General features: G+C 40.4%; 3 non-coding genes across 3 annotated transcripts; 1 reads left to right on the forward strand and 2 right to left on the reverse strand.

The window, feature by feature from the left end:
* Nucleotides 1-3,067: 3,067 nt before the first annotated feature.
* trnak-uuu (transfer RNA lysine (anticodon UUU)) lies at nucleotides 3,068-3,140 on the reverse strand. Its single transcript has one exon. It is a non-coding gene; the product is annotated as a tRNA-Lys (tRNA).
* A 1,322-nt stretch (nucleotides 3,141-4,462) lies between these two features.
* trnaa-cgc (transfer RNA alanine (anticodon CGC)) lies at nucleotides 4,463-4,534 on the reverse strand. Its single transcript has one exon. It is a non-coding gene; the product is annotated as a tRNA-Ala (tRNA).
* A 4,189-nt stretch (nucleotides 4,535-8,723) lies between these two features.
* trnai-uau (transfer RNA isoleucine (anticodon UAU)) lies at nucleotides 8,724-8,817 on the forward strand. The gene is made up of 2 exons: nucleotides 8,724-8,761; nucleotides 8,782-8,817. It is a non-coding gene; the product is annotated as a tRNA-Ile (tRNA).
* The last annotated feature ends 1,553 nt before the right edge of the window (nucleotides 8,818-10,370 follow it).

The following is a 10,370-nucleotide window of genomic DNA, read 5'->3' on the forward strand; positions in this document are numbered from 1 at the left end:
CACCTTCAAGATGAAATGGGAATAACGTTGTTCAAATTATTTTTTTCTGAATCTGGTTTACATCACCTGGAGGCAGCAAAAACAATAAAAGGGATACTTAACAAGGAGATACGCTGTAGCAGTGTGACTCCAACAGATGCTCCTGAAGAGACTGGAGGTTTAAGCCAGCTCCTTAGAGCACTCGGCCGCGTTACTCTCAACAGTGGCTGTTCAGCTCTTGTTGTTTGACCTAGTGGTTTTATAACGCGTGGATACGGCCGCAACTTCGTTTTCTGAGATGCTTTCTCTCACGTGGTGAAATCTCGACCTCTTTGGCATCTCTGGCTATAGTTCTTCTGTAGAGCAGGCTTTCACACCTCTGCTTATAGTGCCCTTGAAGTTATTTTATTTTTACAGGAAGACGCATTCCCTAACGATCTCTCCTGTTTTCGAAATGCTTCATAAGGCGTGTTTGATTCAGGACAAACAGTATACTAATTGTACAATGCAGATTTATGCGGCATTCGTACTGGATTTGAGTGGGATTCTGAAATACTTCTTGCAAAGGTATTCAGACTTTCTTGAACCTATAATAAAAAACACAGACCTGAAACTCCCTAGGTTCCAATCTCTGATGTTGCTGTCCTTAAACTCGGACGTGATGTTTTGCAGACGTGTACATAATATCCTGTTTTCTTACAGTGTAGACATTTTGCTGTTCACGCTCCGCATTCATCTGCTTTGTGCATTGTTAGTCCGCACCTGTAACATGTAATGTCAGCCGTCCCCTGTTCTTCTATATCTCTAGCATGACTGCGTCCTGCTGTTGGGCTTTTGTTTGTAAAGTTTGAGCGAGCGTCCCGTTCAGTGTCACTTTGTCACTGTGGTCAGAAAGCATTCTTGATTCTGCTTGAGCTGCTTCATGAATTCTAGCGACTGCAAGAGCTCTTTCTAAAGTCAGCCCTTGCTCCTGCAGCAATTTATAGTCTCTTATGTGCACATTTTTCCACAAGTTGATCTCTTAACATGTCAGTTTCCAATACTCCAAAGTCACAAGATTTAGCCAGTCCTCTTAGTGCAGTCACAAAAGCATCAACAGATTCGTCCTGAGACTAAGTTCTCTGCCTAAATTTATGCCGTTCCAAAACCACATTTCTCTGCGGTGTAAAGTAAGCGTCTAAGGCAGCTACAGTCTGTTCATATGTACCTTTTTCAACAGGGAGGTTGGCGAAAATCCGCTGCATGGGCACCCAGATACAGTGCAGTAATGTAGCACGTCTCACGGCATCCGGAGCTTCTGTAGATCCACTGGCTATTTAAAAAAATCTGTACGACTCCATCCATATCTTGTATTCCGCATACAAATCCGGAGCTCCGAGTTTCAGTAGAAGCGGTAGAAAAAGCTGGGCATAAGCAAAGCTTCTCGGCGCGGCTGCCATATCTTCCATGGCGCAAGCTAAACGAAAAGTCCGAAAATTCAAAAGTTCGTTTCTACCAGCAAGAGAACTAAAATCTGCAGTATTCTCGCTTTGAGTCCGTCAAGCACTCATCTCTCGTCGCCATAAATGTTGTGTATCTTAATAAAGAGACGTTTTTTATATTATTTTAACTATTTTGTTAACTACACAGATCACGCCCTTACACCATATATTCCCACCTTCTACTCTCTCGTTCTGTTGTCTCGCGATGTCTACTCACTATACTACATTTAGCATGACTTCTTGTTGCAGTTGAGCTCAAAGCTGGAGATGATCTCCATATTCTACCGCAGTAACTAGTCCGAAACGTAGTACACAGTACACACTTTTTAAGTGAAGTCAGGTTGTTAAAAAATTAAACCAGCGCCCTGTCACAGAAACGTACCCCGGTCTCCCGCGCAACAAGCGGGGGTACTCAGCACTATACTAACGAGGAGCGCTTGTCTGCAGCTGAGCGTGAGCTCTGTTTACTGTCAGCAGTCATTTCCTCATTTCCAAAGACTTTTTCACCTGCTCTCAGCTTTTAAAGACGATCATAAACGCTCAAGAAGTAATTCATGTCAGTTTGAAGTCTGTTTCTGTTGTCTCAGCTCTTGATAAAGAAAAGCCGTGCGTGGGAGACTCCCTCTCTGAAGAAGTTTGCCGTCACCCTGCGAGGGAGAAGAGCCATCAATCACCGAGGCAACCACTGAGACAGTTAACATTGAACACGTGAAATGCGAGATGTTGTGATTTTTTTCCGCTTAAGGCTTCTATCGTTTCTACTCTAACGAGAAAGACCTCTTTATTAGAAGTGAGATTTTAACAAACGTCTCCAGGGGTAACTGCGACCTGAACGCAACGCCTTAGACCACCAGCCATCTTGCCTGTGGTACTTATAATGAAGTATATATTTTATTTCTACTCGTTGATAAGAAAAGTGAAATCATGTAATTAGGGATATGTCTTTTTTTCATGGGGAAAACTAGCCCGAGCAAATGTAAAGTTTAGAGCAGCGCTCAATAAAAACGATCAGAAACCGAAAGCGCTTCTTATACGGATCAGTATATTCCGATACCACTGGTTCTGCAGAAGAAATAAGAAAAGCCGAACTCAAAGCACTGTGTTGCCATTACGGCTATTCCATCTGCAGCTGCTTTAAGATTACTCACACTGTGTTGCCATTAAGGCTACCTAGTTAAAAAAAAACTTATCGTCACCTTTTTAAACGTGATTGTTAGACACCCGTTAAATCTCAACCGAGGTTTCTTGAGAGATCGTTCAGCGAGAGAGTAATAAAAAAACTACTTCGCTTCTAACCTCTGCTGTCGCTGTAAACTCGGACGTGATGTTCTGCAGATGTGCAGTGTGCCTTTCCTCTCGTCGTACTCACTGTGTGAGCTCCTCACTGCTTGTTCTGTACTCTACTGTGATTTAATTTAGATGATTACGTGGAGTAGAGTGACAAGATCTACTTGAACATTTTCGGTTTGTGAAATGAAACACTAAATACACTACTGTAAATACAAGTAATGGACATTTAAAATAACCACAGTACAGCTAGAAGAGTGAAAGATAAGAGACTACTTAGAATAACATTCACACTACACTTACTGTAAGAACAGCATAGCCGCCCGAACAGGGACTTGAACCCTGGGCCCTCAGATTAAAAGTCTGATGCTCTACCGACTGAGCTATCCGGGCTCTGAAAGAAAGCCGACACTGTCGGGATCCTCGCAAGTCACGTGTCTCTTGTGCGGAAGAGCAGTCATACGTGACCCATCTGGAATGACCGCTGACAGACTTTATCCAGAAGCGACGGCACCACTCCCAGTAGAATGAGTGAGAAATACAGCATGACATGGGTAGTTAAGGGGCTCCCACAATCCATCTTTCCTCACATTACTGATTTTTTTCAATAGCATTTTGACCTTTTTTCACATTCAGATTTTTTTCACATTTAATAAAATCTTTTAATCAACAAAATTAAAAAGAAAACAAATGGAACATTTTTTGGAACAATAATTAAAAAAAAACTTTCAATGCCTTGGTTGTATACGTGTGCACACCCTTTATAAAGGGAGTTGCAACAGTGCTAACATCTAAAGAGCATTTCTGTAGAGAAAACAGCATTTTTCTGCCTTGATGTTAAGCTTAGGCTCCCTGTCTTTTAGAAATTTTATTTCTTAACACCTTGCACAGCCTCCCGACAGACTAACAAATAATTTTTGGAGAAATTGGCTCACACACCGGAAGACACTAACGTTTATCTACGTTAGAGTATGTGAATAACAGTTTAACCGAAAAATTTTGCAATTGTGATTTTGTTAAAATTCAATAAATCGTCTATCAACAGTTAGAAATTATTAAGAAATTGTTTTATTTCATAAACTATAAGACAATAAAGAGAGTTTATAGGTCATATCCGTTGCTTATGTTCTTTTAACTCTAGCGTTCAGGATCCAAACCCAGGTGCGGACCGTTGTGTTTCTTGAATCTCTTGTAATCATCAAAAGTCGATGTGTAGTCCTTCAGTACTTTCTCGAGCTATGCCATGGATATTTTATACGATCAATACTTGTCATGTTCTTTTGCATTTTCATTAACAAACGGAAAAAGTTCAAAGTGTGTTTATGGCTGTGCTTCACATCTACACGAGAGCACTCGTAACAGTACAGGACACGCAGTGAAGAGTTCGTGAAGCTTTCAGTTTAGTGCCGAGTTCAGAAGGAGGATTCTCTCGCTAAATGATCTCTCAAGAAATCCCGGGTGAGATTCAACAGGTGTTTTCTGCAACAGCCACGACAAGTGTGGATCAATCTCTGGATTTCCTGAATTTGAACTAAATTACTAGTTCAAATAATTTAGGATTTAACAGAACTAAATGAGGTACATTTAAAACAGCAGCGCAACTCTGCAGCACGTCGAGTGTGCCTGCATTTAGTAAACCTGGCTCTCTCTGAACACAAGCAAAGAGTTCTCACTCAACAGAAGATTGCGATGTGAGTACTGTAATATAAAGCACCTGGAGATGCCAGGAATTGAACCCGGGACCTCATACATGCGAAGCATGCGCTCTACCACTGAGCTACATCCCCGATCGAAAAGGAAATGGAACAGACTTGTCCAGATGCTCACTGATCACAATCCACCACTCACGAAGAATGCCTGCAGTTTCCCACTTTCGCGTTTCCTCTACTACAGAGTAAGTTCATGGGAATGAAGAATTAAGGAAAAATAATCGAATTGAAGCTTCAAGAGACTGGCCACAAATTAATCTATTATTTTTGTATCCAGTCACACGTGCGACGGTGGTTAATTCCCAGACGGGGGAGTGCTTTTTTTCTACCTCCTTACTCGACTGTCTTTCAATTCTGTTTTATTTGAAAGCTTTTTGCATCTTTTAAGTGCTCTTGATTAAACTATGCATAGAAAAACAGCAGTACTGATGATTTTCATGGACCGATGCACACTTGTTCTGTACAACTCGAGTGATAAAGCCCTGTCTGCAAATATTGTAGAAGAACGTAAAAGGGTGAAACAACGCCCCAACCACAGGAATAGTAACAGGAAGGATCGTGTTGTTATGTGATAAGTCCTTTTGAGATGTCTTGTCGATGCACACAGGCGGTAGAGCTGAATATTTTACTTTTAGTGGTGTTTTTAAACAAAGATGGAACATGTTATTTCTATTCCAGGAAGAAAGGAGCAGACTTTAACTTTAAGAGGCAAAAACGACACCTTATCAAAGCTAATATTAATTAAAATGACATCACAACAAAAGAGTGGAGCCTTGAGTGAATAAAATTAGTTTTCATTGGACGTCTGTGTCTCCATAACTTTGTAGGTGAGAGAGAGGATTGTGATAATTTGCAGGTGCTTCTCTGAAGTGCGTTGATGGTACAGGCGCCTTCCAAATAATTGAGTCGGGTTTGAATCCCAGTTAGTGCAAACCCAAATCTTTTCAAGATAATCTGTGGTCCGCTAACACATCTTTTGAAACACTACAACAGGTAACACCCCGTGTGAAACATCATGAGCATCTGTTAAACCTCTCTACCTGCCCGTTCCTCACAGAGACATGACGAGGGTCTAAAGGGACATTCTGAGCCGTAGAAACATTTTATCATTCCATACTTTCCAGTGCAGTCAGGTCAGTTCCACTTCAACTGCACCCGACAACGTTTTGAAAACAACAAGAGTAAAGGGACACTGCACGTCTGCAGAACATCACGTCCGAGTTTAAGGACAGCAACATCAGAGATTGGAACCTAGGGAGTTTCAGGTCTGTGTTTTTATGATAGGTTCAAGAAAGTCTGAATACCTTTGCAAGAAGTATTTCAGAATCCCAGTCAAATCCAGTACGAATGCCGCATAGATCTGCATTGTACAATTAGAATACTGTTTTTCTGTTGAATCAAACACGCCGCATAAAGCATTTCTAAAACAGGAGAGATCGTTAGGGAATGCGTCTTCCTGTAAAAATAAAATGACTTCAAGGGCACTATAAGCAGAAGTGTGAAAGCCTGCTCCACAGAAGAACTATAGCCAGAGATGCCAAAGAGGTCGAGATTTTCACCACGTGAGAGAAAGCATCTCAGAAAACGAAGTTGCGGTCGTTTCCACACATCATAACACCACTAGGTCAGACCACAAGAGCTGAAGAGCTGCTGTCGTGAGTAACGCGGCCGAGCGTTCTAAGGAGCTGACTTAAACCTCCAGTCTCTTCAGGAGCATCTGTAGGAGTCACACTGCTCCTTCTTAAGAATCCCTTTTATTGTTGTTGCTGCCTCCAGGCGATGTAAACCAGATTCAGAAAAAAATAATTTGAACAACATTAGTCGTTTGTTTACGCGAAGGCGTGGTCGCCAAGTGGTAAGGCGTTGGTCTCGTAAACCGAAAGTTTTGGGTTCAAACCCCACCTGTGCCTGTTTCATTTGTCACTATTTCCCTTTAGTTTCAAAGTCTTCAGAAAACTCGCAATGTAGGAGTCTCAATAGTAAGAGAACATAACTGTCGCATACCGTTTCCACGATGTATTCAGCGACGGGAATGAAATATTTTACTGCTGGCTCAAATGCAAGGAATTTCAGAAAAACCTGGAAAAGAAACGCTTGCAGTAAATGACAAATTTAAAGCGTGTAGTCAGCATGAACAGAACAACGCAATGCTCTGTAAAAACGATCTGAAGCCGCAATTACTCTTTTATCCGGGCAGTTCATTCCGATACGATGTTTCTGCAGAATAAATGAAATGCCGAACTCCAAACATGTTGTTACCATTATTGTTACTCATGCTGCTGTAGTTTTAAGCTTTAGTCAGTGGGTATGTAATGTTGTATAGGGGCTGGACTACTTTGTTCAGTCCAAATTCCAATATGTGAATTTAAGCTTTTTTAATATAAGCATTAACAATACAATGCGTGCTCAAAAACCGTTACTTATTAGCTTAAGAAGCGGCAGTGTTTTGACAAAGTGTGGTATTCGAACAGTAAATGCTGAAGTGTTTAATACTTGCTTGTGAGCAGATCTCCCTCGATTTAGACAAACTTGTTTCTGCCGATGATTTCAGATCAAAATCTGAATCAAGTGGAAAGAAAGCTGAATTACGCAAAGGTCATATAAGGCACTGGGTATTACTGTTACGCCATCAGGTCATGCTAGGAGGATTGTGGGGATCAAATTGACACAGAGGGACTCAATGTGGGAGCTGAACCCACAGTTCTGAGATTAAGAGATTCATGCGCTTTCGACTGCGCCTATATAACTCTTGTGCTACAGCAGTAATGTTTCTGGGTGTGGATGAACATGACATAATAGGCTGACAGCAGGAACACGTGGCCCACACGCAGTGACAGTATCGCTATCACATTTGACTGCAGTATATTGTGTTGAGAGCAGCAATAACTTTCCTGCAGAGATGGGAGTGCCTTTAATACAGCTCTTTCAATCGGACAGAGTAACAGGAACCGACCTAAAGTTTCGGCTGTGGATCCATCTCCATGTGGGGAAAAGAGACAGTAAAATAGCGATGAAGAAACAGAAAGAATTGTGCTTGCTGCAAAGTAGGAAAGAGGTGGTCAGACACATAAAACAGCTTGGTGATGATTTGCAGCGACAGTTTTATGTTATTTAGTACATGGATTTCTCTTCATGTTCCTTAAGATGTGTAATTTGTATGTTGGTTGTATGAGAACAGTTTCTTCTAAAGTCCTGTCAATTGACAGTGGAGAGCTAGCTGGTTCACATCTTCAAGAAGACTCTTTTTAAGGTGATTACAAGTTTCTCGAACAAATCTGTGTCATATTTTTAGCTATTTTTAGCTGTGTCAGTTGTATATAGTTTAGCTAATGAGCAACGAGAGTCTAAATGAATTCTCCCACCCTCCATTCAAAGATAAAACTCCATGTGCGAGTCTAAGTTTCCTTGATGCTACTGATGTTCGTCATTATTGGACATTCCCGGTGATAATGACTAAGGAGCTCAATTTTTACGTGTTGTAGTTCAACATGTGCAAAACATTCGTATCCCCTGCAAATATCGGCAAGGTCAGTGATATTCTCAACAATTTGTGCCATTGCAATTCGTGCAATTCATGCCATACTTTTTTGAAATGTATTCTGACATGCCAGGATCAGAGGGACATATTAAAAAAATTGGTGCATTAAAATTTCTTGCACTTCAGGATTTTGATAGTCTGTTACATTGTCTTTCACACATCAGTGTCAGAACTGTGAGACATTTTCATAACCGGGGGGAAGGATGTAGCAATAAGCAGAAAGTGCAACACCTTTTCCCAGTGTAAGTCCGTGTTATGGTGAGTTTTTACATTGAAATTGAAGCCATTTCTCATGCTTTCTCTCAGTGTCGGGGCTGCAATTGCGTGTAAAGGAGGCGACTTGAAAATGAAACGTGTAATCACCTTACAGAGGGTCTTCACGACGGGGTGTGTCAGCTAGTTCTCCATTATTGTCACTTTACTGGACTTCTGAAGAAACCTATCTACAACGAAAATACAAACTGCACAGTTTAAAGCACATGAAGAGAAATCAGTGTGCTGATTGACTCAAAAAATGTCGCTACAAATAATCCGCCGGGTTGATTTTCTTGTCCGACCACCTCCCTCTGTCCCCCTTTGCTGTTAGCACAATTCTTTCAGTTTCTTTTCTTGTATTTTCCTTGCTATTTTACTATTCCTTTTCCTCATCTGGAGATGGATCCACAACCGAAACTGTTTTCACCCTGTGATTCTGCAGCGTCAGTCTGTATGAGGAGCACAAATCACACAGCTCCAGTGGCGCAATCGGTCAGCGCGTGGTATTTATACAGCAGTGCACAGCGGAGTCATGCCGAGGTTGTGAGTTCACGCCTCACCTGGAGCAGTGTCTTTAGCTACTGAAAGCAACTGTCGAGTTTAGATACTCTTAGGTATTTGATGGAGATAAATTAACATCAAACGAACAAGTAAAGGTAAAGGTTTATTTCGAGTCACAATCAAAGAAGGCTCCACAGCTGAAACATTGTGTTTCCTTCTCTTTTCAGCATGGAATGTGTACCTCCAGTTGACTTGCACACAAATATATGAGAGAGGTCTACTGAGATGAGTGGAGCACTGAAGACTTGATAAAGCTCTTGCATTAGATTCTGTTTTTGTTGTTCCCCAGATTTGTTTTTAAATGTTCTTTTTCTTTTGAAGTTGTTGCGTTTGGTTGTTTTTTTAAGGTTGCTAGACTACTACAGGGATTTACCTAGGTTCCCGGAAGACTTCTCGTTTTGTGTTTGTTGTGTTTTCGGGTTACAACAATTTTTTTTCTTGATAGGACCCCACGCATTACTGTGGGACTAGTTAACTTAAGTTCATACATTGTACCTGAAATTACCACATAAACTACTACTCTGTTTTCCTTTTTTTTTAAAAAAAGGCAAAACTAATGTTTGTTTCTCCTTGCTTCTGATTGGTAGCTACAACGGGTCAGTTGAAACAAACTGGCTGCTGAAATTTGTCAGCAGCTCTGTACCAAACCTCTTCTCAATTGCAACAAACCTAAAATAACAGCTGCTGCCCATTAGACGTTACTAAAGTAGGAGACTAAGCAGACTAAGCGGAACAATAGATCACATTGGAACTGTCCTGAATGTAGTGGAAATAATATCGTCATTAAGTAATGAACAATTGCTTTCCAGACACTACAATTATTCACAAGGAATTTTATCAATACATATTTTATTAATAAAAGCGTGATATCTTAATAATGAAGTTTAATGTTATCTTTATTAGTAGCTGTATTACAGGTAATGCATGCACAGACTTTATTATGCTATAATGAATTTTCAGGTATCCCGGGGAGAGAACTGAAATGAAGGAAATACATATTTAAAGGGGTGTAAGTCTTAAATGTGTTCTGTCACATAGGAGTGTTAATTGAATAGATTTGTTGTATGATTTAATATGATTTGACTCTACACTTGTGTTTCTCAGGAGACAGCATTAATATTGGGGATTTGCAGATACAGATAATAAGTTGTACTATACAGGCAAATGTACGGTTACCTTAATGAAAAAAAAACTCTTATCATTACCCTTTTCAACATTATTATTTAAGACAGTCTTTCAGAACAGTATTCTCGTATTAGTGGCTATAGTCTAATGATAATGGTGGTGAAACAGGCGAAATGTGTGGAAAGAATTGGAGATGGAACAGGAGACTCATCCAGTCGATAGAAAGGTTGGGAAGGACTGCACAAACACCGTGCCAGTGCTTAGTAGCGTCATTCAAAAACAATACGTGGTTTAACAATATCAACTGCTCTACTTTGAGCTCAGCTCCACTGCTAGTAATACATTGCCCAAATGTTCTAATTAGATACATGTGTTTTCTATGTGTATTTAATTAGTATTTCTTTTGTTTTAATTGATTTAAAATAGAATCTTTAT

Source organism: Atractosteus spatula (genome assembly GCF_055471065.1).
Source record: "Atractosteus spatula isolate fAtrSpa1 chromosome 10 unlocalized genomic scaffold, fAtrSpa1.hap1 SUPER_10_unloc_6, whole genome shotgun sequence".
NCBI lineage: Eukaryota > Metazoa > Chordata > Actinopteri > Semionotiformes > Lepisosteidae > Atractosteus > Atractosteus spatula.